This window comes from Citrus clementina, unplaced genomic scaffold (genome assembly GCF_000493195.1).
Source record: "Citrus clementina cultivar Clemenules unplaced genomic scaffold, Citrus_clementina_v1.0 scaffold_1, whole genome shotgun sequence".
NCBI classification, from domain to species: Eukaryota; Viridiplantae; Streptophyta; class Magnoliopsida; order Sapindales; family Rutaceae; genus Citrus; species Citrus x clementina.
Window position 1 is genome coordinate 6,687,207 of NW_006263303.1, and position 26,235 is coordinate 6,713,441.

Below are 26,235 nucleotides of genomic sequence, written 5' to 3' on the forward strand. Positions count from 1 at the left end.
AAGAAGAACTTAGTCTTAAATTGAGAGAAGTGCCATTTTATGGTAAAACAAGGTATTGTTCTCGGTCACATCATTTCGAGCAAAGGTATTAAGGTTGATAAAGCCAAGGTGGATCTCATTTCTAATCTTCTTCCAACCAAAACAGTCAGAGAAGTAAGATCTTTCCTTGGGCATGCTGGTTTTTATAGACGTTTCATTAAAGATTTTAGCAAAGTTTCTAGACCCTTATGCAATCTACTTGCTAAAGATGTACCTTTTGTCTTTGATGATTCATGTCTTGTGGCATTTGAAAAATTAAAGCAGTTGTTGACATCATCACCCATCATTCAGCCCCCAAATTGGAGTTTACCATTTGAACTCATGTGTGACGCATCTGATTATGTAGTAGGAGCAGTATTAGGACAAAGAGTTGATCGAATTCCTCATGTTATTTACTATACTAGTATGACATTGAATGATGCACAGTTGAACTATTCAACTATTGAAAAAGAAATGCTAGCAGTAGTGTTTGCATTGGAAAAATTTCGATCTTATCTCATTGGTTGTAAAATAATTGTATTCACAGATCATGCTGCTCTTAAATATCTTCTCACAAAGAAAGATGCAAAAGCTAGATTAATTCGTTGGGTGTTACTTTTGCAGGAATTTGACTTGGAATTCAAAGATAAGAAAGGCACAGAAAATGTTGTGGCAGACCAACTCTCTCGTCTCCATTTTGACACAATTACAGAATCATTACCATTGAATGAGTCATTTCCAGATGAACAATTAATTAATGTGGAAGTATTACCTTGGTATGCTGATATCATTAATTATCTTGTTACATGTCAACTTCCAGAGCATTGTACCAAGCAAGACAAGGCTAAATTCTTTGCAGAAATAAAGAATTTCTTTTGGGATGACCCGTATTTATTCAAGTATTGTGCAGATCAAATTATTAGACGATGTGTCCCAGAAAATAAAATTCAGAATATTCTTTCATTCTGCCATGAACAAGCTTGTGGAGGCCATTTCAGTGCTAAGAAAACAGCAACTAAAGTTTTACAATGTGGTTTTTATTGGCCAACTATATTTCGAGACGCTTACACTTTCTGTTCTTCATGTGATAGGTGTCAACGAATGGGGAGCATTACGCGAAGGAACATGATGCCACTAAATCCAATTTTAGTGGTTGAGATTTTTTACGTATGGGGTATCGACTTCATGGGACCATTTCCCCCTTCTTTTGGCCATCAATACATATTGGTTACTGTTGACTACGTCTCAAAATGGGTAAAAGCAATTCCATGTAGAACCAATGATCACAAGGTGGTGATAGGATTTTTGAAAAGCAACATTGTTTCACGCTTTGGATTCCCACGAGCAATAATCAGTGATGGTGGTGCCCACTTTTGTAACAAAGCTTTCAAAGCTCTTTTGACAAAGTATTCAATCACACACAAAGTGGCGACCCCATATCATCCACAAACCAGTGGCCAGGTTAAGATCTCCAATCGAGAAATAAAGCACATATTAGAAAAGACGGTGAGGCCAGACAGAAAAAATTGGTCATTAAGACTTGATGATGCCTTATGGGCATATAGAATGGCTTTCAAGACACCGATTGGGATGTCGCCTTACAGGTTAGTGTATGGAAAAGCTTGCCACCTACCTGTAGAACTCGAGCATCGTGCGTATTGGGCCATCAAGAAATTTAACTTTGACATGCAGCAAGCCAGCTCAGAAAGAAGATTACAACTAGTAGAACTTAAAGAAATTCGCAATGATGCATACGGAAATGCCAAGATTTACAAGCAACGAATGAAAGTCTTCCACGACAAACAAATTATGAGAAAATCTTTCACTCCAGGTCAGAAAGTGCTTTTATTCAATTTTTGCTTGCACCTATTCCTAGGTAAGTTACGCTCTCGTTGGTCTGGCCCATTTATTATACATACTGTTTTTCCACATGGGGCAATTGAAATTAAGGACCCAAAGAACGGTGTCACGTTTAAATTTAATGGTCAAAAATTAAAGCCATATCTAGAGTACCAACCACATGGAAAAAACACTGAAATAAATTTGAGTGACCCACCAGATTTGAATTGATTTTTTTTTTCTTTTCGTTGATTTGATTTTTCTTTCTTTCTTTTTATTATTCTTTTGCTAATTAAAATTATTTTTGCATAAGTGTGTTTGTTTAACTATTAAGTTTTCTCTTATCATTTTTAATCATGAGTACCTTACTTAGACCGTTCCTCCTGAACATTCTTAAACCACTTCAATGTGTCAAAACTCATCTCAAAAGGCAAATTCAATTTTGTAAAACACATCGCATTTGGGCTCTACAGCCACCAGAGTTAGTAGCCTATGTTGAGGGTTTAAAAAGCCAACTCAGAGACATTGAGAGAAATGTTTACGACATCCAATTGGAGCTTGAGGTAAATTCAATAAGAGGACGATTTTAATTTTCTTTGTGTGTTTTAATTTGTTTTTCTGTTTGTGTGCTTTAGTTTGTTATCCCGGTGAAGTGGCGGATAACGATACTCCGTGACAATCAAGGCGGTTACTTCAGTTTCCCATAATAACTGATATTCTGAAGCGAAGGTATGGACAGAAACGAGACTCTAGCGAAGCTTCACAAGTGATTCCCTTCACTTCCTCAGAATACCCACCTTATGATCTATAAAGCTCGATCCGAACGCATGCGATTACTCATGAGGAATAACATACCTGATGACATTCGTTGGTTAATCGATGCTAAAGTACGATCGGCAGGTGAGTTACCTCCAAAATTTATTGCATACATGACTGGTTGTGGTAAAGGAAATTATACAAGAAAACGACGAGCTCGAAGAATTTCTGTTGCTTGTCATAAGTGTGCCAGAATGAGTTGCGATAAAAAACCATGTTCTTTAGGAATGATGTCTGAGAACAGAGAAGATAAGATTCAATTCATTAGGGATGACTTGAATAAAGAGTTATTGGATGATATCCTTCTGTCTCTTGAAACGCATCCCGGTGGATATGTGCAAGGAGCGATTCTCCAGTTATGGCCATTATTCCAGAAAGAGTATGCACGATATAGTCTCGGGAATCTGACTATAAACGACCATGTTTGCCAGTTTATAAGAAAACTGGATAGGAAGCCTATCCTCGACCCATAGAGGGTGTTCAAGCAATTTTTGGACGTAAAACCAGAGGAAGATGTGAGCCACAGTCGCAACTACTTGTAAATATCCTTTTATTTCACTGTTATTTTATCTTTTGCATTATTGTCTTTAATAATTTTATTTTATTATTATTTCTTTTTCTTTTTACTGTTTCCTTTTTGACTCGCGAGCCATGTGCTTTACGCGTTATTTGACACTGACATGCCACCTCATACACAGTTGTGACCCACTGTCACCAAGATTTTTAAATATGAACTTTTTGTTAAGCACTCACAAATTATTTTTGAGAAATATTCCAATGGCAGCTACTCCCAATAGACAATTCAAGAACATTTGTATGCTTTCTGGATTTACCTATGGCAAACATAAAGAGTTCGTTGAGGCAGCCATCGATCTTAGTCGAAGTATAACAGAGAGAAAATTATACTTGGTGTATAGAGGAGGTAACCGAGGGTTATAAAAAATGGTCTCAGAAGCAGCTTTTGTCAGAGGAAGGCAGGTGTTAGGCATCATCCCAAGAGTTCTAAAACCATTGGGCAGTTCGTCTGACTCATCAACTGGAGAAGAGTTAGTCGTTCAGGTATGCAAGAAAGAATAACTGAAATGTTGAATCATGCTGATGCTTTTATTTTTCTTCCAGGAGATCTTGCAACACTAGAGGCACTTATCACACTAGCATCTTGGGCCCATCTGCACATTCACCAGAAACCCATCGGTTTGTTAAATGTCAATAATTTTTATGATGGCTTTATCACATTTCTTAACCATGCAATAAAAAACTATTTCATTCCTTCCAATGCGAAAAAACTTTTTATTTGTGCTCACACTGCTAATAAGCTACTTGATCTGTTACAAGCTTATAGACTGGAACCAGACCCCTGGACCTTTATGTTGGAGCATCCAAATAATAATGGTAACAGTAGCTGCAGTAAGAAGTACAAATTAGATTTAACTCTCCGCCTGTAAGAAATGTGATGACAATGTTTCGTTCTTGTTGGGGGGAGGGAATAGTCGATAATTGTAGAATCTTGGTTAAGTTTTTACTGATTTTTTGTTGTAGAAACTAACTATTGCTAACGTTTTGTGTTGAAGATGGCTGAATATGGAGTGTAGTGACTCTAGAAACGCATCTTCATCGTTTGAAAAAAATATAATAAAAAAAAAATAAAAACAATAAAATAAAATAAAAAAACAAAAAAATAAAAAAAATTCAGACATTTTCTTTTTCTTTATTAAGTTTTTATATTCATTTTTCTTCTTTCTCCTCTATAAATATACATTTTCAAACTTTTTAGCCTTTAAAAAAAAAAAACCATTTTCTTTTTCTATCATTTTAAGTGTAACTTTTCTAATTAGTTTTTCTGCATCATATTCACATTTCTGCATGCATATTTTCCTTTCATGCTTAGAATAGGTTGGGGGGTAGAATGTTGTTTAAAAAAAAAATTGTGTGATTTATTTTAACATTGGATGACATGATTAATTTTAAATTTTAGTATTTGTATTATCTTTGGTCTTAAGTGATGTTACGCTATGTTTGCTACTTTACATGTTGATGTCGGAGACAAATATGAGTTGCTTGAAGGAATGAACATGTCATAAATAAGTGCCAAGTGAGTTGTTGAGCCTATCATTTTCTTGGAGAGTAACCATTTTGCCCATTCTCTATACAGCTTAGCAGTTTATTATTTTATACACGATCTCTAGATTTCTTTTGAGTTAACCCTATAAAAAAAATTGCAAAAGAAAAAAAAAAGTGTGTTGCTACATTGGGAGGCCCATCTAACTAGTAGATATGGATGATTATTTAGAGCCCTAAAAGACGATGGAAATGCCATCTTTGATCCGTTTGAGCCTTTTTAGCCATCTTTTTTATTAAATATCCATAGTTAACCCTTTTGAGCGTTTAAAAAAAAAACCTTTTCTTTGTCAACTTATCATCTTGACCTACTCTAATTTAGAGTATTACCCGATGTCTTATAAGTTCCATTACCTATTTATGTTTGAGAAAATGTAAATAATTATTTTGTTCAGTGAAATTATGCCAAATAAAAGCAAAAAAAAAAAATTCTTTGCATTTTTCTCAAACATACACTTTGTTTTCCTTATTTCCCTTCTTTGTTAGCCATGTCCCTAGCCTACGTTACATCCTAATAAAAGTCCTTCTTGATTTTAGGGAACTATAGTTTGAAGTTGAAGCTAGTTATATGGGCTAAAAAGATGTAGTGGTGCATAATAATAAAAAAAAAAGAGACATAAATAAAATGGGTTGACTAGCATTTTTGTTTGACTTGAGATCGTATTATTTCTAAGCTGAGGGCATATTTCTTTCATCTTGGTGAGAGCGTGTGATATCACTTCTTTATTAGTTTCGCTCAATTACTATTCATTGGAGTGACTATTTTTATTGGGTTTAATTTCTTTGTGAGAGTATCACTACTTCCAGTGAGATTTTGGGGTTTGACATGTCATTCTTGAAAGTAGCTATAACAAAGTCTACTGGGCTGATTCATGTGGATGGTTGATGTGGGTGTGATGTTTCTTTAGACTGGAGATAATGATTATACTTTTATTTGATTGCTATCATTAATCTGATTAAATAAACACGAGTGTTTCTATTAAAAAAAAAATTATTTTGGATTTGAATTTTGTTTTCTCTTTATTTGCTAGGGACTAGTAATAAGCTGGTTGGGGGTGTGTTGAGTGTTAGAAAATGCATATTTATAAAAGAGAAAATCGTCATTTTACATTTTAAGTCTTACTAACAACCCTTACTTTTATGTATTTAAGCTTCTTGTAATTTAATTATGTGTGTTTTATTTTAATTAAGTATTTTATATATTTTAGGGGCATCATGGTCATTTCACAATAAACGAGAGATCAGACGGCAAAACAGACATCACTTTTGAACTCAGGACGGTCGAAAACCTTAGGAGGAGCATAAAAGGAAAAATAGCACTATTCACATGTACGGTACTATTCACGTGTACGGTATTGTCTACGTTACTGTTCATAACACTGTTCACATAGAAGGATCAATGACGTGGCATTGACCGATGATGTGGCATTGACTGATGAGGTGTCACAATCCTGTTGGGCTAAAGTTTTTATGTACTGTTAATGATGACGTGGCAACATATCAGTGGACGAAAAATCTTGCGTACGGTACATGCATCACACAGGACTATTTTCAACCAAACCGCATCACTGTTCAACCCGGGTCAAACCGTGTTACTGTTCATCCGCGTGGTCAAACCGCGTACTGTTGACTGATGACGTGGCGCAATCCTGAGCGTCCAAACTATTTTTAATCTGATGGCCATGATTTACTCTATGTATCTATAAAAAAGAGGCATCTCCCCCCTCTAATTTTTGTGGATGATTTAACTTTTCGTCGACAAATAATAATAATCTTGTCTAGATACCGCCCTGGTTACACCGGCTCCCTAGTACAAGGTTATTATTATTTGGCACGATATGCCCTTAGCACCATATTGATTAGAGTGTGATTCATGAGGTGTGGATTCCCCCCTCATGATTTAATTGGTATTAATAAGGAATATTTAGCCCATGGTGCATGTTGATACGGATCCAGATACCCAAGTACGTCATTTCAATAGACTTTTATTCAATTTATTCTCGCCATTTAAATTCTAATTTTAGGATAATTTAAATCACTTTCACCACAAATCCAACCACCCATTTACAAAATTAATTCTACACACAATTAAAATCCACCTCCTCGTGGGATCGACACTCGTCTCCATTAATCTATTCTACAATAGATTCGTGCACTTGCGAGTTCAATAAAATTTGCACAACAAGAGGATCCATATTTGCACATTAAGGAATTCCTTGACATATGCTCTACATTCCGTTTTCAAAATTTTAATGATGAGTCAATTAGGTTTCGTATGTTCCCTTTCTCATTAAAAGACAAAGCGAAAGCTTGGTTGAATTCACTTCCTGCTGGGTCTATTACTACGTGGGATGAATTGAGTAATAAGTTCCTTACCAAGTTTTTTCCTATGTCTAAAACAAATGCCCTTAGGAAAGAAATAAGTGATTTTTATTAAAGAGAGCGTGAGCAATTTTATGAGTGTTGGGAAAGATTCAATGATTTACTCCTCAAGTGTCTCCACTATGATTTTGAAAAATGGAGACTTATACAATGCTTTTATAACGGTTTAACCATGTCAAATTGTCACATAGTAGAGTCTATGAATGGTGGAAGATTTTTGAACTTACATGAAGGGGCCGCATGAGATTTCTTTAATTCACTTTCTGAGAATTCTCAACAGTGGGATTTTTCAAATCAAAGGGAAAAATCATCTCAAGTTTCTAGAAAGGGGTTATATGAAGTTAAGGATAATTTTGATGTGAAATCCACTCTAGCTACACTTTCTAGGAAAGTAGATGCCTTAGCTCTGAACCAATCAATGAATCATCATCCTAGTGTAGCTAATAAAGTTTGTGCTCTTTGTTCTAACTTGTCTCATACAGCACAGAATTGTCCATCATTACCAGCCTATCCAGAGGCTTATTCTGAGCAAGTACATGCCTTACAATCGTATGAAAAATCCTTCAATAGTCCATATTCATCCACATATAATTCTAATTGGAGAAATCACCCTAATTTTTCTTGGAAACAAAATCAACATTTGTCAAACTAAGGAGGGCAACAATTTAACATGCCCAATCAACAATTTGTCCCTTCTAACTAAGTATATCCTCCTGCCCAACAACCTATGTCTCAATTTGTTGCACCCCAACAAAGAAAGCCTTCTTTAGAGGATACACTTCAAAGTTTCATTCAGTCAACCCAACAAGCTTTTCAGTCAAACACTCAAGCTATTTTAAAGCTTGAACATCAATTGGGTCAATTAGCAACTACTGTAGCGGAGAGAGAAAAAAGAAAATTTTCAAGTCAACCAGTTCCTAATCCTAAAGAAGTGCATAAAGTTGGATCGAGTTCAAGCCATCAGCATGAAGAAGCAAAATTTGTTATGACCTTGAGAAGAGGAAAATTATTTGACAACAAAGTGGAGGTTCAAACAAGAAAGACATCTGAGCCTACTTCTTCAGATCCAGTTCCATCACAAGATCCATCACCAAATGATCCAGAAGAAAGTGGCCCGCCAGCTTACATTCCTAAGGCTCATTTTCCTCAAAGGTTAACAAAGGTAAAGAAATGGACTTCAACAGGTGAGATTATGGAAATCTTTAAGCATGTAAGTATAAACATCCATTTACTCGATGCTATTAAGCAAGTTCCTTCATATGCCAAGTTTTTAAAAGATTTATGCACTAAAAAAAGAAATTTGCATGTCACAAAAAAGGCATTTTTAACTGAACAAACTAGCAATTTACTCCAATGTAAAATGCCACCAAAATTTAAGGATCCTGGTTCTCCTATTATCTCATGTGTTATAGGGAATCAATTAATTGATAAGGCATTATTGGACTTGGGTGCCAGTGTTAATCTCTTGCCTTATTCTGTTTACAGGCAGCTTGGACTAGGTGAGTTAAAATCAACTCCTATTATTTTGCAACTTGCTGATAGGTCAATGAAAATACCTCGTGGTATTATAGAGGATGTGTTGATACAGATTGATAAATTTTATTATCCTGTTAATTTTATAGTTATTGATACTCAGCATGTACGGGATCCTAAGAAACACACTCCAGTTATTCTAGGTCGTCATTTCTTAGCTACAGCTTATGGTCTTATTAATTGCAGAAATGGAAACATGCAGCTATCTTTTGGTAATATGACCATGGAATTGAATATTTTTAATGTTACCAAGCAGCCACAGGAAGAAGATGAATTTTTCAAAGCAAATATGATAGAGGAATTAGTAGAAAATTTATTCATTTATAACCACACTGATGATCCATTAGAGGCATGTTTAACTCATTCAGGTTTATCATTTAATGATGATAGTGCAATTGCAGGAGTCAACGCCTTACTTGATGCACCTCCAATTATGGACACAACTAAATGGAAGACAAAGTCAGAACTACTGCCTCATTCTGAGGCATGTTTAACTCATTCAGGTTTATCATTTAATGATGATAGTGCAATTGCAGGAGTCAACGCCTTACTTGATGCACCTCCAATTATGGGCACAACTAAATGGAAGACAAAGTCAGAACTACTGCCTCATTCTGAGAAGAAAATTGGCCCATCTGCGAAGGCACCACCAAAATTAGAACTCAAAGCACTGCCCGACAGTCTGGAATATGCATTCTTGGGAGAATCTGACACTCTACCTGTTATTATTTCTTCTTCCCTCGATCTTGAGCAAAAAAGTAAGTTGTTAGGTATTCTAAAATAGCATAAGGAGGCAATAGGATGGACCATCGTTAATATTAAAGGTATTAATCCAGTAGATTGCATGCATCGTATTCATCTTGAAGAAAATGCTAAACCTATTAGGGAGATGCAACATAGGCTAAATCCTAACATGAAAGAAGTAGTAAGAGCTGAAGTAATCAAATTATTAGATGCATGAATTATTTATCTATTTAAGATAGCTCTTGGGTTAGCCCTGTGCAAGTTGTTCCTAAGAAATCTGGTGTTACAATAGTTACTAATGCTAATAATGAATTAATTCCCACTAGAGTAACTACAGGTTGACGTGTTTGCATTGATTATAGAAAATTGAATTCATTCACAAGAAAAGATCATTTTCCTCTTTTATTTATTAATCAAATGCTTGATAGACTTGCAGGTCATGATTTTTATTATTTTCTATATGGATATTTAGGTTATAATCAGATCCCTATAGCTCCAGAGGACCATGAGAAAACTACTTTTACTTGTCTCTTTGAAACTTTTGCATATAGGAGAATGTCATTTGGTTTATGCAATGCACCTGCTACCTTTCAAATATACATGGTTAGTATTTTTTCTGATATGTTTGAGAGATTTCTTGAAGTATTCATGGATGATTTTTCTGTTTATGGAGATTCTTTTGATGAATGTCTGCAGCATCTAACGTTAGTTTTGCAGAGATGTAAGGAAAAGAACTTGGTTCTAAATTGAGAAAAGTGTCATTTCATGGTAAAACAAGGTATTGTTCTTGGTCATATAATTTCCAGCAAAGGAATAGAAGTCGACAAAGCTAAGGTGGATTTAATTTCTAATCTTCCATATCCCAAATCCGTAAAAGAAGTAAGATCTTTCCTTGGACATGCTGGCTTTTATAAAAGATTCATTCAAGATTTTAGTAAAATTTCTAGACCCTTATGCAATTTACTTGTTAAGGATGCACCTTTTATCTTTGATGAATCTTGTCTTGATGCTTTTGCAAAGCTTAAGAAATTGTTGACTTCGTCACCTATCATTCAGCCACCTAATTGGGATTTGCCTTTTGAAATTATGTGTAATGCATCTGATTATGTTGTAGGAGCAGTTTTAGGACAAAGATTAGATTGTGTGCCTTATGTGATTTATTATGCTAGTATGACACTCAATGATGCATAGTTGAATTATTCAACTACAGAAAAAGAAATGCTAGCTGTGGTGTTTGCACTTGATAAATTCAGATCTTATCTTATAGGTTATAAAGTGATTATTTTTACTGATCATGCTGCCTTAAAATATTTGCTTACTAAGAAAGATGCTAAGGCAAGATTGATTCATTGGGTGTTGCTTTTACAGGAATTTGACATTGAATTTATATGTAAAAAAAGGTTCTGAAAATATTATGGCGGATCATTTGTCTCGCCTTGATTTTAAATTTATTCCAAAATCTTTACCTTTGAACGAGTCTTTCCCAAATGAGCAGCTTATGAGTGTAAATGTTGTACCATGGTTTGCTGATATAGTTAATTACCTTGCTACAGGTCAAATCTCAGAGCACTGGACTAAGCAAGATAGATCAAAGTTCTTATCTAAAGTGAAGGACTTCTTTTGGGATGATCCCTATTTATTTAAATATTGTGCTGATCAGATTATTAGGCGATGTGTTCCTGATGATGAAATTCAAAGTGTTATCTCATTTTGCCATGAAAAAACTTGTGGAGGCCACTTTAATACTAAAAAGACAGCAACAAAAATTTTACAGTGTGATTTTTATTGGCCTACTCTTTTTTATGACGCTTATGTTTTCTGTTCTTTATGTGATAGGTGCCAACGTATGGGTAGCATTTCAAAGAGGAACATGATGCCACTCAATCCTATTCTTGTGGTTGAGATCTTCGACGTATGGGGTATTGATTTCATGGGACCTTTTCCTCCATCTTTTGGTTATCAATATATATTGGTTGCAGTGGACTATGTGTCGAAGTGGGTTGAAGCTATTCCATGCAAAACCAATGATCATAGGGTTGTAGTGAAATTCTTGAAGAGTAATATTCTGTCTCGTTTTGGTTTTCCTAGAACAATCATTAGTGATGGCGGTACCCATTTTTGCAATAAACCTTTCAAAACTCTTTTGAACAAATATTCCATTACACATAAGGTTGCCACCCCATACTGTTGAGTGTTAAAAAATGCATATTTATAAAGGAGAAAACCGTCATTTTACATTTCAAGTCTTACTAACAACCCTTACTTTTATGTATTTAACCTTCTTGTGATTTAATTACATGTGTTTTATTTTAATTAAGTATTTTATGTATTTTAGGGGCATTATAGTCATTTCACAATAAAGGAGAGATCAAACGGCAAAACGGACATCGTTTTTTAACTCAGGACGGTCGAAAACCTTAGGAGGAGCACAAAAGGAAAAATGACACTATTCACGTGTACGGTACTGTTCACAACACTGTTCACATAGACGAATTGATGATGTGGCATTGACCGATGATGTGGCATTGACTGATGAGGTGTCACGATCCTGTTGGGCTAAAATTCTTATGTACTGTTGATGGTGACTGGCAGCATATCAGTGGATGAAAAATCTCGCGTACGGTACATGCATCACACAGGATTATTTTCAACCAAACCGCGTTACTGTTCATCCAAGTCAAACCGTGTTACTGTTCATCCGCGTGGTCAAACCGTGGACTGTTGACTGATGACGTGGCGCAATCCTGAGCGTCCAAACTGTTTTTAATCCGATGGCCATGATTTACTCCATGTATCTATAAAACGGGGGCCTCCCCCCCTAATTTGATATCTCTGAATCCATTTTTAGGATCCATTTTCTGTAATTCCTTCTCCATCTTGTATTTTCTTCGTATTTTAATAAATTCCCATTTTACCCCTAGTTCAACTATGAGTGGCTAATTTTCTTTCAAGCTTGGGTTGATGGTGAAGTCTCAACATGTGTCATGGGCTTAATTTGGTAAATTTATTTTTTCTTCCCCTCTAGTTTTTGTGGATGTTTTGACTTCTCGTCGACAAATAATAATAATCTTGTCTATATACCGCCTTGGTTACACCGGCTCTCTAGTATAAGGTTATTATTATTTGGCACGATAAGCCCTTAGCACCATATTGATTAGAGTGTGGTTCATGAGGTGTGGATTCCCCCCTCATGATTTAATTGGCATTAATACGGATTATTTAGCCCATGATGCATGTTGATACGGATCCAGATACCCAAGTACGTCAATTTAATAGATTTTCTCTTCAATTTATTCTCTCCATTGCAATTCCAATTTTAGAATTTATTCTCGCCATTTTAATTTAAGTCTTAACATATTCCAAATCATTTCCACCATAAATCCAATAACCCATTTACAAAATTAATTCTATACACATAAATAAAATCTACCTCCTCGTGGGATTAACACTCGTCACCATTAGTCTATACTACAATAGATTCATGCGCTTGCGAATACATTAAAATTTACACAACAAGTTTTTGGCGCCGTTGCCGGGGAGGTAAGTAATTTTAATTCATAGAATTAATTTTTGTGAATAATTTCTTTTATTTGTTTTCTTGTATTTTTTTATTATTAAAAAAAAGAAAAAGAAAAAAAAAGTGAATCTACATTTAAAGGTTAGTATTTCTTTTCTTTTTCTCTTCTTTAAAATTCTGTAATTTAATTTTCAATTTATTTTTCTTTGTAATTTTTTTTGTTTATCTTATTAATTTATTTTTAGTTAATTTATTTCACGTATTTGTTTTTGTGTATTTTTATAAAAAGTTTGTAATAGCGCAATAAGGTTAGTATTGTAATTTCTCCCTCTTCTTTATTTTTATTTATTTTGTTCCCATCTTTATTTTTTATTTTATTTGTTTTGCATGCATGGTCGAAGGTCATTATTACCCAATCTTGAACCTATAGACCTTGAACTTGAGAAAACACTTCGCACACACAAACAAGTAAAAAATTAAATGGATTTGCAACCACAGGAGAAGCCATTTAAGGATTATTTCAGTCCTTTAGATTATTTGAGCACATCATGTATAAGATACCCAAATGTAGCTGCTAGGAGCTTTGAATTAAAACCTAGTGTGCTAAATTGTCTCCCCACATTTTATGGCCTAGAAAATGAGGACCCATATAATCATCTGAATGATTTTCATGCCATTTGTCAAACTTTTAAATATGAAAAATTTTCAGACGATGATGTTAAACTCAGATTATTCCCATTTTCTTTAAAGGATAGAGCTCGTTCATGGCTTAATACATTGCCTGCCAATAGCATTTCATCATGGGAACAAATGGTAACTAAATTTTTGAATAAATATTTCTCAGTGCATAAAACCAATGCTATTCGCAGGGAAATCTCGGAGTTTACCCAGAGAGAGGACGAGCAATTTTTCGAAACATGGGAGAGATTCAATGGATTACTCTTGAAGTGTCCACATCATGGGTATGAGAAATGGCACCAATGCCAATACGTTTTAGAGGGATTACTACCAAATGTGCAAGAATGGCTAATGGCAACAAGTGGAGGAGAGCTAATATCAAAAAGTGCATCAGAGATTTGGGAATTCTTCCAGCGACAAGCGGATAATTCCCAACAACAGAGTCGATCACTCAGGAATACTAGAAGAATTAAGGGAGTAAATGAGGTTCACATTGGCGAGTCAAGTTCAGAAATTAAAGAAGTCAAAGCGATAATTGAAGGTCTCTCTCGACAAATAGCATCATTATCGACTGCTAAATCAACAGAGCCACATGACCATGACTCATACTCAGATCAAGCCAACGCCATAGGTGTAATGAGAAAACCATCTAATTACAACCCATACTCCAACACATATAACCCTGGATGGAGAGACCACCCCAATTTTTCATGGTCTCAAGGACTCCAACAGAATGGACCAGCAGCTCCACCAATGCAACAAATTCCTCAAAATCCTCAAGCCTCTCAGCCACCATTCATACCATACAATCAGAACCAGAACTACTCTCAACCTAGACCATTGGAGGATTCATTCCAGAATCTCAAGAATCTTACTCACTCTACGATTGAGCAACAGAACCGCACCATTGATGGACTACGAAATGAATTGAGAGCGGGCTTCAACTCACAAGCCCAATCAGTTTCAAGCCTCGAGAAGATGGTAGGACAACTTGCTTCTTCAGTTCAGACTTTGGCAATGATCGTTGAGAAAGGTAAGTTTCCAAGTCAACCAGTGCCTAACCCTAAAGGAGTGCATGAAGCAAGTACCAGTTCACCACAGCAGCATAGAGAGGTCAAAGCCGTCATGACCTTGTGAAAAGGAAAAGAAGTCGACAACAAAGTGGAGATGCCGGTGACAAAAGAAAATCAAATTGTACCTGTGAATGTTGATGACTCATCACCGGAGGAGAAAGAAGAAACCAACCCACGAGAATATGTTCCGAAAGCTCCATTTCCTCAGAGGTTAGCTAAAGGAAAAAAGGAAAAATCCACAGGTGAGATTCTTGAAATCTTCAAACAGGTAAGTGTTAACATCCCTTTGCTTGATGCTATTAAACAAGTTCCATCTTATGCCAAGTTTCTTAAAGACCTTTGTACTAAAAAGAGAAATATGCATGTTCAAAAGAAGGCATTCTTAACAGAAAATGTTAGTTCTATACTCCAACATAAAATTCCTTTAAAATGCAAAGACCCAGGCTCCCCCACTATCTCATGTAGTATAGGGAACCACACAATTGAGAATGCTTTGTTGGATTTAGGAGCTAGTGTAAATCTGTTGCCTTATTCAGTATTCGTGAAACTTGGACTGGGAGAATTACACCCAACTCCAGTGGTGTTACAGCTTGCAGATCGGTCCACGAAAATACCTCGTGGTATTGTGGAGGACGTGCTTATCCAGGTAGACAAGTTTTATTTTCCTGTTGATTTCATTGTAATTGACACTCAACCAATACAGGATTCAAGGAAGCACATCCCAATTATCCTAGGCCGACCTTTCTTGGCAACTGCGGATGCTCACATTCAATGCAAGACTGGAAATATGCAGTTGTCTTTCGGCAACATGACTATGGAGCTGAACATCTTCAACATTGCCAAACAACCTCACAGTGCAGATGATGGAATTGTTGATGTGGATTTAATTGAAACAATAGTTGATAACACTTATCTTTCAAACCTTAGTGATGATCCTTTACAAACCTGTTTAACTCACTTTGGTTTGGATTTTGATATTGACAGATCGGTCGATGAGGTCAACGCCCTACTTGACTCAACACCATCCATGGACACTAATAAATGGAAGCCAAGAGTTGAACAACTAGCACCATCAGAGAAGAAACTCATCCCATCATCAGAATCACCACCGAAACTCGAGCTCAAACCATTGCCCAACACATTGGAATATGCATTTTTGGGAGAAGAAAGTACTCTGCCGGTAATCATCTCATCATCCCTAAATGATGAACAAAAGGGTAAGTTGTTGGATGTTTTAAAAGAGCACAAAGGAGCATTATGATGGATCATAGCAGACATCAAAGGTATAAACCCAGTAGACTGTATGCATTACATTCACCTCGATGAAAATGCTAAATCTACTAGGGAAATGCAACGTCGGTTAAATCCTAAAATGAAAGAAGTTGTTAGAACTGAAGTCCTTAAGCTATTAGATGCAGGTATCATTTACTCAATTTCTGATAGTTCATGGGTCAGTCATGTACAAGTTGTCCCCAAAAAGTTAGGAGTCACAGTAGTTACAAATGCTGATAATTAATTGATACCCACTAGAGTAACTACAGGATGGCGTGTATGTATTGATTATAGGAAGTTGAATTCTGTCACACGTAAAGACCATTTTCCTTTACCATTTATTGATCAAATGCTTGATAGATTAGCAGGCCATGAATTTTATTGCTTTCTAGATGGCTACTCAGGATATAATTAGATTCCCATAGCACCAAAAGATCAGGAGAAAACTACTTTCACTTGCCCTTTTGGCACATTTACATATATGAGAATGCCATTTGGATTATATAATGCACCTGCTACATTTCAACGATGCATGTTGAGCATTTTTTCTGATATGGTGGAACAATTCCTTGAAGTCTTTATGGATGATTTTTCTGTCTTTGGTGACTCGTTTGATTAATGTTTACATCATCTAACACTAGTTCTGCAGAGATGTATCGAGAAGAACTTGATCTTAAATTGGGAGAAATGCCATTTTATGGTAAAACAAGGTATTGTTCTCGGTCACATCATTTCGAGCAAAGGTATTGAGGTTGACAAAGCCAAGGTAGATCTCATTTCTAATCTTCCTCCACCCAAAACAGTCAGAGAAGTAAGATCTTTCCTTGGGCATGCTGGTTTCTATAGACGTTTCATTAAAGATTTTAGCAAAGTTTCTATACCCTTATGCAATTTACTTGCTAAGGATGTACCTTTTATCTTTAATGATTCATGTCTTATGGCGTTTGAAAAATTAAAACAGTTGTTGACATCATCACCCATCATTCAGGCCCCAAACTGGAGCTTACCATTTGAGCTAATGTGTGATGCATCTGATTATGCAGTAGGAGCAGTATTAGGACAAAGAGTTGATCGAATTCCCCACGTTATTTACTATGCTAGTATGACATTAAATGATGCACAGTTGAACTATTCAACTACTGAAAAAGAAATGCTATTCAACCATATCTCATTGGTTGTAAAATAATTATATTCACGGATCATGCTGCTCTTAAGTATCTTTTCACAAAGAAAGATGCAAAAGCCAGACTAATTCGTTGGGTGTTACTTTTGCAGGAGTTTGACTTGCAATTCAAAGATAAGAAAGGCACAGAGAATGTTGTGGCGGACCACCTCTCTCGTCTCCATTTTGACACAATTACAGAGCCATTAATATTGAATAAGTCATTTCCAGATGAACAATTAATGAATGTGGAAGTATTACCTTGGTATGCTGATATAGTTAATTATCTTGTTACAAGTAAACTTCCAGAGCATTGGACAAAGCAAGATAATGCTAAATTCTTTGCAGAGATAAAGACTTTCTTTTGGGATGACCCGTATTTGTTCAAGTATTGTGCTGATCAAATTGTTAGATGATGTGTCCCAGAAAATGAAATTCAGAATATTCTTTCATTCTGCCATGAACAAGCTTGTGGAGGCCATTTCAGTGCTAAGAAAACAGCAACTAAAGTTTTACAATGTGGTTTTTATTGGCCAACTATATTTCGAGATGCTTACACTCTTTGTTCTTCATGTGATAGGTGTCAACGAATGGGAAGCATTACACGAAGGAACATGATGCCACTAAATCCAATTTTAGTGGTTGAGATTTTTGACGTATGGGGTATCGACTTCATGGGACCCTTTCCCTCTTCTTTTGGCCATCAATACATATTGGTTGCTGTTGACTACGTATCAAAATGGGTAGAAGTAATTCCATGTAGGACCAATGATCACAAGGTGGTGATAGGATTTTTGAAAAGCAACATTGTCTCGCGCTTTGGATTCCCTCGAGCAATAATCAGTGATGGTGGTGCCCACTTTTGTAACAAAGTATTCAAAGCTCTTTTGACAAAGTATTCAATCACACACAAAGTGGCGACTCCGTATCATCCGCAAACCAGTGGCCAAGTTGAGATATCCAATCGAGAAATAAAGCACATATTAGAAAAAAACGGTGAGGCCGGACAGAAAAGATTGGTCATTAAGACTTGATGATGCCTTATGGGCATATAGAACGGCTTTCAAGACCCCGATTGGGATGTCACCCTACAGGCTAGTATATGGAAAAGCTTGCCACCTACCTGTGGAACTCGAGCATCGTGCATATTGGGCCATCAAGAAATTCAATTTTGACATGCAGCAAGCCAGCTCAGAAAGAAGATTACAGCTAGCAGAACTTGAAGAAATTCGCAATGATGCATACAAAAATGCCAAGATTTACAAGCAACGAATGAAAGTCTTCCATGATAAGCAAATTATGAGAAAATCATTCACTCCAGGTCAGAAAGTGCTTTTATTCAATTCTCGCTTGCACCTATTCCCAGGTAAGTTACGCTCCCGTTGGTCTGGCCCATTTATTGTTCATACTGTTTTTCCACATGGGGCAATTGAAATTAAGGACCCAAAGAACGGTGTCACGTTTAAAGTTAATGGTCAAAGATTAAAGCCATATCTAGAATACCAACCACATGGAGAAGACACCGAAATAAATTTGAGTGACCCACCAGATTTGAATTGATTTTTTTTCTTTTCGTTGATTTGATTTTTTTTCTTTCTTTATATTATTCTTCTGCTAATTGAAATTATTTTTGCATAAGTGTGTTTGTTTAACTATTAAGTTTTCTTTTATCATTTTTAATCATGAGTACCTTACTTAGACCGTTCCTCCTGAACATTCTTAAACCACTTCAACGTGTCAAAACTCATCTCAAAAGGCAGATTCAATTTTGTAAAACACATCACATTTGGGCTCTACAACCACCAGAGTTAGTAGCCTATGTTTAGGGTTTAGAAAGCCAACTCAGAGACATTGAGAGAAGTGTTTACGACATCCAGTTGGAGCTTGAGGTAAATTCAATAAGAGGACGATTTTAATTTTCTTTGTGTGTTTTAATTTGTTTTTCTGTTTGTGTGCTTTAGTTTGTTACCCCGGTGAAGTGGCGGATAACGGTACTCCGTGACAATCAAGTCGGTTACTTCAGTTTCCCATAATAACTGATATTCTGAGGCGAAAGTATGGACAGAAACGAGATTCTAGCGAAGCTTCACAAGCGATTCCCTTCACTTCCTCAGAATGCCCTCCTTACGATCTATAAAGCTCGGTCCGAACGCATGCGATTACTCATGAGGAATAACATACCTGCTGACATCCGTTGGTTAATCGAGGCTAAAGTACGATCGGCAGGTGAGTTACCTCCAAAATTTATTGCATTCATGCCTGGTTGTGGTAAAGGAAATTATGCAAGAAAATGACGAGCTCGAAGAATTTCTGTTGCTTGTCATAAGTGTGCCAGAATGAGTTGCAATAAAAACACATGTTCTTTAGGAATGGTGTCTGATAACAGGGAAGATAAGATTCAATTCATTAGGGATGGCTTGAATAAGGAGTCATTGGATGATATCCTTTTGTCTCTTGAAACGCATCCCAGTGGATATGTGCAAGGAGCGATTCTCTAGTTATGGCCATTATTCCAGAAAGAGCATGCACGATATAGTCTCGGGAATCTGACTATAAACGACCCTGTTTGCCAGTTTATAAGAAAACTGGATAGGAAGCCTATCCTCGACCCATAGAGGGCGTTCAAGCCGTTTCTGGACGTAAAACCAGATGAAGATGTGAGCCACAGTCGCAACTACCTGTAAATATCCTTTTACTTTATTGTTATTTTATTTCACTATTGTCTTATTGTTTGCATTATTGTCTTTAATAATTTTATTATTGTTTGCTTTTTCCTTTTTACTGTTTTCTTTTTTACTTGCGAGCCACGTGCTTTACGCGTTATTTGACACTGACATATTACCTCATACACAACCATGACCCACTATCACCGAGACTCTTAAATGTGATTTCTTTTTTGTCAAGCACTCACAAATTATTTTTGAGAAGTATCACAATGTCAGCTACTCCTAATAGACAATTCAAGAACATTTGTGTGCTTTCTAGATTTACATATGGCAAACATAAAGAGTTCGTTGAGGCAGCCATAGATCTTGGTCGAAGCATAGCAGCGAGAATGAGGTGGAATCCCCAACTTTTTATTCGGGGAGGGGACGGGGATGAGGTGGAATCCCCATCCCCTACCCATTTCCCCATTTTAATTTTTAATTTTATTTTTATTTTTAAAATTACTAATAAATAAATAACAAAATTATAAATATTGTTAAAAATAATAAATATCAAAATAGTTGTATGTTGGGAAAGTGGTCACCCTTTGCCGGGAATTAGTTGAAGAGTATTAATTGAAGTTTTCACCAACTGTTTATTGCTTTGATTATACTGGTAGTAGTTCTTCTACTAGATCTACAGGGGATTCTTATAAGAAAGCAACCAAATGGATGACAGGTTTTAATGATTATGTAAACAATGGAGATTGTGCAGTTGTTGCAGATGAATTAGATTCATATTTGGATGAGAAAGTTATATCTCGGATGGAAGATTTTAATATTTTGAGTTGGTGGAAGACAAATGCTAATAGGTATCCTACATTAGCTCGAATTGCTAGAGATATTTTGGCAATTCCAATTACAACAGTTGCTTCTGAATCAGCTTTTAACACTAGTGGTAGAGTTGTGAGCTCATACCATAACAAACTTCATCCAAGCACATTGGAGGCCTTAATGTGCTGTCAAAGTTGGTTACGAGCTTACAATAGCGGTATGAGTTTATTTTAATATGATTAATTTAAAATCGAAAATAAAAAATGTATTAGACTATTAATTATTCGGGGACCGGGGACCCTCGGGGATCCCCTGTTATTATTCGGGGAGGGGATGGGGATTCTCTCAAGCAATTTTGACGGGGACGGGGAGGGGACGGGGACATATGCAAAACATCGGGGATGGGTATGGGGAGATTGGTCCCCTCCCCTCCCCTCCCCATTGCCATCCCTACTGAATATGGAGTGTAGTGACTCTAGAAACGCATCTTCATCGTAAAAAAAAAATTAAAAAACTAAAAAAAAAATTTCAGACATTTTCTTTTTCTTTATTATGTTTTTATGTTTATTTTTCTTCTTTTTAATTTCTCCTCTATAAATATACATTTTCCAACTTGTGAGTCGAAGATGACTGAATATGGAGTGTAGTTCCTCTAGAAACGCATCTTCTTTAAAAAAAAAAATATTTTCGTTTTCTATCATTTTACGTGTAACTTTTCTAATTAGTTTTTATGCATCATTTTCACATTTTTGCATGCATATTTTCCTTTCATGTTTAGAATAGGTTGGGGGGTAGAATGTTGTTTAAAAAAAAAATTGTGTGATTTGTTTTAACATTGGATGACATGATTAATTTCAAATTTTAGTATTTGTATTATCTTTAGTCTTAAGTGATGTTACATTATGTTTGCTACTCTACATGTTGATGTCGGAGACAAATGTGATTTGTTTGAAGGAATGAACATGTCATAATAAGTACCAAGTGAGTTTTTGAGCCTATTATTTTTCTTGGAGAATAACCATTTTGCCCACTCTTTATACAGCTTAGTAGTTTATTATTTTACACACGATCTCTAAATTGCTTTTGAGTTAACCCTTAAAAAAAATTGTAAAATAAAAAAAAAGAAAAAAAAAGAAAAAGAAAAAAGAGTGTGTTGCTACATTTGGAGGCCCATCTGACTAGTAGATATGGAAGATTATTTAGAGCCCTAAAAGACGATGGAAAGGCCATCTTTGATCCGTTTGAGCCTTTCTAGCCATCCCTTTTATCAAATATCCATAGTTAACCCTTTTGAGCCTTTTAAAAAAAAAATCTTTTTCTTTGTCAACTTATCATCTTAACCCACTCCGATTTGGAGTATTACCCAATGTCTTATAAGTTCCATCACCTATTTATGTTTGAGAAAATGTAAATAATTATGTTGTTCAGTAAAGTTATGCCAAAAAAAAAAAAGTTGTTGTTTCAAAAAATAAAAAATAAAAATAATAGTGAAATCCACCTTGCAACTTCCAAAAAAAAAAAATCTTTGCATTTTTCTCAAACATACACTTTGTTTTCTTTATTTTCCTTCTTTGTTAGCCATGTCCCTAGCCTACGTTACGTCCTAATAAAAGTCCTTCTTGATTTTAGGGAACTATAGTTTGAAGTAGAAGCTAGTTATATGGGCTAAAAAGATGTAGTGATGCATAATAAAAAAAAAGAAGATAAATAAAGTGGGTTGACTAGCATTTTTGTTTGATTTGAGTTCGTATTATTTATAAGCTGAGGGCATATTTATTTCATCTTGGTGAGAGCATGTGATATCATTTCTTTATTATTTTCTCTCTCAATTACCATTCATTGGAGTGACTATTTTTATTGGTTTTAATTTCTTTGTGAGAGTGTCACTACTTCCAGTGAGATTTTGGGGTTTGACATGTCATTCTTAAAAGTAGCTATGACAAAGTCTACTGGGCTGATTCATGTGGATGGTTGATGTGGGTGTGATGTTGCTTTAGACTGGAGATAATGCTTATACTTTTATTTGATTGCTATAATTAATCTGACGGAATAAATACGAGTGTTTCTATTAAAAAAAATATTTTGAATTTGAATTTTGTTTTCGCTTTATTTGCTAGGGACTAGCAATAAGCTGGTTGGGGGGTGTGTTGAGTGTTAGAAAATGCATATTTATAAAGGAGAAAACCATCATTTTACATTTCAAGTCTTACTAACAACCTTTACTTTTATGTATTTAACCTTCTTGTGATTTAATTACATGTGTTTTATTTTAATTAAGTATTTTATGTATTTTGGGCATTATAGTCATTTCATAATAAAGGAGAGATCAGACGGCAAAACGGACATCGTTTTTGAACTCAGGACGGTCGAAAACCTTAGGAGGAGCATAAAAGGAAAAATGGCAGTATTCATATGTACGGTACTATTCACGTGTACGGTACTAACTACGTTACTGTTCACAACACTGTTCACATAGACGGATCGATGATGTGGCATTGACTGATGAGGTGTCACGATCCTGTTGGGCTAAAATTCTTATGTACTATTGATGGTGACGTGGCAGCATATCAGTGGATGAAAAATCTCGCGTACGGTACATGCATCACACAGGATTATTTTCAACCAAACCGCATTACTGTTCATCCGAATCAAACCGCGTTACTGTTCATCCGAGTCAAACCGCGTTACTGTTCATCCGAGTCAAACCGTGTTACTGTTCATCCGAGTCAAACCGTGGACTGTTGACTGATGACATGGCGCAATCCTGAGCGTCCAAACTGTTTTTAATCTGATGGCCATGATTTACTCCATGTATCTATAAAAAGGGGGCCTCCCCCCCTAATTTGATATCTCTGAATCCATTTTTGGGATCCATTTTCTGTAATTCCTTCTCCATCTTGTATTTTCTTCGTATTTTAATAAATTCCCATTTTACCCCTAGTTCAACTATGAGTGACTAATTTTCTTTCAAGCTTGGGTTGAAGGTGAAGTCTCAACATGTGTCATGGGCTTAATTTGGTAAATTTATTTTCTCTTCCCCTTTAGTTTTTGTGGATGTTTTGACTTCTCATCGACAAATAATAATAATCTTGTCTAGATACCGCCTTGGTTTCACCGACTCTCTAGTATAAGGTTATTATTATTTGGCACGATAAACCCTTAGCACCATATTAATTAGAGCGTGGTTCATGAGGTGTGGGATTCCCCCCTCATGATTTAATTGGCATTAATACGGATTATTTAGCCCATCATGCATGTTGATACGGATCCAGATACCCAAGTACGTCAATTTAATAGATTTTCTCTTCAATTTATTCTCTCCATTGCAATTCCAATTTTAGAATTTATTCTCGCCATTTTAATTTAAGTCTTAACATATTCCAAATCATTTCCACCATAAATCCAACAGCCCATTTACAAAATTAATTCTATACACATAATTAAAATCCACCTCCTCGTGGGATCGACACTCGTCACCATTAGTCTATACTACAATAGATTTGTGCGCTTGCGAGTACATTAAAATTTGCACAACACATACCATCCTCAAACCAGTGGCCAAGTAGAGATTTCTAATAAAGAGATCAAGCAGATTCTAGAGAAAACAGTTAGGCTAGATAGAAAGGATCGGTCTTTGAGACTTGATGATGCATTGTGGGCATATATGGCTGCTTTTAAAACACTAATTGGGATGTCACCTTATAAACTTGTGTATGGAAAAGCATGTCATCTGCCAGTAGAGTTGGAGCATCGTGCATATTGGGCTATCAAGAAATTCAATTTTGACATGCAGCAGGCTGGTTCCAAGAGAAGATTACAACTAACAAAACTTGAAGAGATCAGGAATGATGTATATGATAATGCCAAGATTTACAAGCATCGTATGAAAGTCTGTCATGACAAGCACATTTTGAGAAAATCCTTTACACCAGGTCAGAAAGTACTTTTGTATAATTCTCGATTGCATCTCTTTCCAGGTAAGTTACGTTCTCGATGGTCTGATCCTTTTATAGTTCATACTGTCTTCCCTTTTGGATCAATTGAGATTGAAAATCCTGAAAATGGTGATTCATTTAAGGTCAATGGTCAAAGATTAAAACCATTTTTAGAGTTACGAACACCAGAAGTTGAGGAGATGCTTTTAGATGATCCTGTTTATCAGGATTAATTAAGTCCATCTTTGCATTCTTGTTTTATGTTAATAATAGGTTTTTCTTTTCATTGTTTGTTTTGCTTTTCTAGTATTTTTCTTTTCTAATGTTTTCTTTTCATTTGACATTTTCTTTTAAGCTTTTTCAGCCCATCCAGGTGTGTTATCTCCAACTTTCTTTTTTATTATTTATGTTTTTTTTTCTTCTTTCAGTTGTTTGCATGCATATATTTTATTTTTGAAACATTAAGGAAAATGTTCCGAATAAGTTTGGGGGTGGGAATAGTGTTGCTTTGTTAAAAAAAACAAAAAAAATTCAAAAATTCAAAAAAAAATTGTTGTTTTTTGTTTTTATGTGAAAAGCCAATAATAAGAACTTGATTGACAATGAATATAGATCTTAGAAAGGGTTGAATATTGTCTTAGTTTATACTTGATTCTTGTGTTAGTTCCTCTTGATTGAGATTCTTTAAAATATGAGCACTAATATCAATTCTTTCATAATTTTGACTTGAAATTTGAGATTGACGCAACCTGAGTTGAGAATTTTAGATAGAGTAAATGACTGTTTGTCTTGATTCTTATCTCCACAAGAAATAAATACCTATAACCCTTAAGAGTGAAGCTATCCTTGAGTAATTTGGGCTTATGTACCACAAGTATGTAGAGGATAATCTACCATGAGAAGAAGACTACCTTAAGGGGTAGAGTGAAAGCTCCTGACTATGATTAAAAAAAAAGAGAGAAAAAAATGAAAAAAATCAAGTGCATGTGCTAAAAAAAATCAAAAGAAAATGCACATAAAAGCCTGTGAAAAAAAAAATAAAATTGGAGATCAAGACGATAAGATTAGTTTGACCTGCTATTTTCTTTGTTTGAGGCGAAGGCTGTTGATATTGAGGATTTTGGGAATGAATTTGATTGAATTGATTTCACACACACACTACAAGAACTAAAAGAGAGATGGGATTGACTATTAAATTAAAGTTAGAACTTTGCCAATATTTGAAATTTTCTTTGAGCTATATAATTTTTGCAATCTTTGAGACTATTTTTCATGTTTTATTTAAAGTTTTTTGTTCTTTTAATTTAATTTAATTTTTTTTAAAAATGATGTTTGTGGGTATCATCACTGAAGCCCTCACGAGACAACAACTCGTCCACTAGGGCCGCCTATGGGTTTAAAGGCTTATTGCATACGCTAAATGCAATCGCGATTATCTGCGATAGTGGTTTAGTTAGGATTTACTTTTTGTTTTTTTTTTTTGTTTTTTTTTAAGTTTTAGTTTTGCTCGAGGACTAGCAAAATCTAAGTTTGGGGGTATTTGATGAGCATAATTTATATACATATTTTACCCTTTATTATATATTTGCTAGTTATTTTCATTTCTTATTTTTAATTAATTGTATTATTTTATTGAATAGGGAATTAATTGGAGATTGTGGATAAAAAG

At 35.4% G+C, this 26,235-nt stretch overlaps 1 non-coding gene and 1 pseudogene across 1 annotated transcript; one reads left to right on the top strand and one right to left on the bottom strand.

Moving 5' to 3' along the window:
* Positions 1 to 600: 600 nt before the first annotated feature.
* The window catches only part of LOC112101590, a 56,095-nt pseudogene continuing 30,460 nt past the window's right edge, over positions 601 to 26,235 (top strand).
* LOC112095962 lies at positions 13,829 to 13,932 on the bottom strand. Its single transcript, XR_002904122.1, has one exon. It is a non-coding gene; the product is annotated as a small nucleolar RNA R71 (small nucleolar RNA).